Source organism: Salvia miltiorrhiza, chromosome 3 (genome assembly GCF_028751815.1).
Source record: "Salvia miltiorrhiza cultivar Shanhuang (shh) chromosome 3, IMPLAD_Smil_shh, whole genome shotgun sequence".
NCBI lineage: Eukaryota > Viridiplantae > Streptophyta > Magnoliopsida > Lamiales > Lamiaceae > Salvia > Salvia miltiorrhiza.
This window is the reverse complement of record NC_080389.1, coordinates 3,118,649-3,121,704: the sequence shown is the minus strand read 5'-3', so window position 1 is coordinate 3,121,704 and position 3,056 is coordinate 3,118,649. Positions and strand designations below refer to the sequence as shown.

The following is a 3,056-nucleotide window of genomic DNA, read 5'->3' as shown; positions in this document are numbered from 1 at the left end:
GGGAGTTTATTTCGTGGACGGAGGGAGTACAAAAATAATTTGAATTTTGAAAATTTGTAAAAATGGTCTGAACTTTAAAAAAAATACAAAAAATAAATTAAATTATGAAGATTTGTAAAAATGACCAGAATTTTAAAAAATCTAAAATGGTTCGATCTTTCGTTAATATCATACTTTAATTATTTGTACGAGAGAAATATTCTTATGACAAGAGAATTAATTATCATACTTTATTATAAATATTCCAAGTGAATTTACAATTTTCATATAATTTTCACGTCAATGTCGGACTTTCCACGTTGTCATAATTGGATTCCGAAAGTGTAAGCTCATGTCATTTTTATACATTTGATAAAAATTGAGTCATTTTTTGTATTAATATAGTTCGTGCCGTTTTTACAAATTACTTCAAAGTTCATGCCATTTTTTTGTATTTTTTAAAGTTAACGTCATTTTTACAAATGACTCCAAAGTTCAGGCCATTTTTACAAATGATTTCAAAGTTCATGCTATTTTTTGTATTTTTCTAAGTTCAGGCCATTTTTGCAAATGAGTTCAAAGTTTAGGCTATTTTTTTTAATATATTTTAATGTTCGGGCCATATTTACAAATGATTCCCAAGTTTCGACCATAAACTACAATTAACCCAATATAGAAAAGTGAAAAAAGTTAATCAAGTTGGCCAATGGAGAAATGAGCCCACAAGTTAGTGAGAAGAGAGAGACCTACCAATTATTGTTAAAAACAGATTAGGACATCTTTTTGTGCATGGACTAAAATGGCAAATTAGTATATATTTTCGTGGAATGGATAAAATATAATTTTTATATTTTAAATACAATATTTACATAATATATATCAAATTAAAGCACTTATCACGATCTTTAATTTGATATGCATATCAAATATTTTATAATTTATCAAATTTCACAATTTTAGAAAGAAAAAAAATCAAGAAATTAAAAAAATAAAAATAAAGAAGATATAACTTATAAATAAACCTTCAATTTTATTATGATCACAAGTTTGCTATTCAATTTTGAATTTGATTTCCAATTGGAAGTTGAAACTTTAATACTCCCTCCGTCCCAATATTCAAGTCTCCTATTCCTTTTTGAGCCGTCTCAATATTCAAGTCTCCTTTCCTTTTTTGGCATAAATTACAATACAATTAGTTCAATTAATTAGGTATTCTCTCTCTCTTTCTAACTTTAATCTCACTCTCCCTCTCTCGCTCTCTTTCCCAAATCTCCCAAATCTGTCACTCTCTCTCTCTCTCTTCGCCTTTTCTCTCTCGGACGCCTCTCCACCACCGTTCCTCTTCTCTCTCCCGGTGACCGCAGCGACAAGGCCCCTGCCTCGCCGCCCGTTTTCCGACGACTAGGGCTCTGCCCTCTCCTGGCGACGGCAAGGCGCCGCCGCCTCCTATCTCTCCACCGCCTCCACCCTCTGCATCCACCGCTTCGCCTCCACCGACTCCCTCTCCCACACACATCCGCGCAGCCAGCCGCCGCCCGTTTTCTGGCGACCAGGGCTGCCCTCTCCTGGCGATGGCGAGGCACCGCCGCCTCCTATCTCCACCGCCTCCACCCTCTGCAAAAGGCGAAACCCTATCTCTCTGCCTTCCACCGCCTCTCTCTCTCTACTCTCTTCCTCGAAGGCGGTGCGGCGGCACGACGGCAGTATAGAGGTGGTAGGGTTGCAGATTAGGGAGGTTTATTCCCAATTCATTTTTTTTTTAAATTTGGTTGTGGTGTATCAGAGCCATGGTGTATTTCGAATTCTTGATTGGGTTGCAGATTAGAAGAGATAATTTCGAATTCTTAAAAGGAATAAGGGCGGCGACTCGCCGGGCCCTCAGCAGCGGCGGCGGCGGCGGATTCCAGATGGAGGAGGAAGTTTTGGGGCTGAACTTGCATGTTTCGATTTTGGGAAGGAAGGTTGAACATGCTTTAAGAGAGGGAGTTAGGGATCGATTGAGTGTATGTGTGGGTGTTCAGTGAGCCCGAGAAAGGGGAACGGACGGCCAACAGCCGTGCCGACGGCTGAAACAGTCGGCGAACGGCGACGACAGAACTCACGTACAGAGAGAGAAGACTTGATTAGTCAATTTAATTAAGAAATAAAATAACATTAATTAAAGCACTAATTATGTGGTCCCTACTACTTTTACCTCTACTTTAACTCTCCTAAATACCCGTGCCCAAAAGGAAGGAGACTTCATTATTGGGACGGAGGGAGTATATTATAGATTTTTGAGAAATATGTCGCATTTTTTGTCAGAGTTAGAGGATTTTTTAGGACAGTAACTTATGTTGATTTGGAAATTAAGACAAAAAATTTTGGATTTGTAAAAATAGGACACTAATTTTTTTTAGAGTAAAATTGAACACTAATTAATAAGCGTCGTAAAAATAGGACATTTCTCGGCCGAGAATTGTCCTACGGGTGTAACACTTATTAATTAGTGTCTTATTTTACTCTAAAAAAAAATTAGTGTCCTATTTTTATAAGTCCGAAAGTTTTTGTCCTAATTTACAAATCAACCGTCGAACTCTTTTTTGTCATGCTTAAATAACTGCTCTCTTCCTGGTACAACATTGAGCTTGTTTCAATATGTTTCGGCGGATCCTGAGTTGTACTGCAGCATTTAAAAAAAAAAATCAAAATATCAATTAGATTCAAACAAAACAAATGGAATATGACAACTTTCCCAACTTGCAATTTTTTTTTTCAAAAATCCATATTTTATACCAACTTGACGACTTGGATGTTGCTTTCTAAGGTGAATACCAACCAAGTTGAGCATCATTAATCATAGTTTATTCTTGGATGCATGAATTAATACATGGAAATCAACATCACTCACCTACTCTACTCATATATTCTTATTTTTAAAGACTTGAATCAGCGCATAGTTAAATGACGCCAAGGACACATTGTTTGTGATAATAATTGAGGAGATATAGCCATTTTACACATTGTTTTTGCTGAACCTAAACTAAGATTCCATCAAATTCTTTCTCAGAAAAATATACAGTGTTTTTCCTTGGATC

At 36.6% G+C, this 3,056-nt stretch overlaps 1 pseudogene; it reads right to left on the bottom strand.

The window, feature by feature from the left end:
- The window catches only part of LOC131015805 (uncharacterized), a 7,866-nt pseudogene extending 5,947 nt beyond the window's left edge, over positions 1 to 1,919 (bottom strand).
- Positions 1,920 to 3,056: the final 1,137 nt, after the last annotated feature.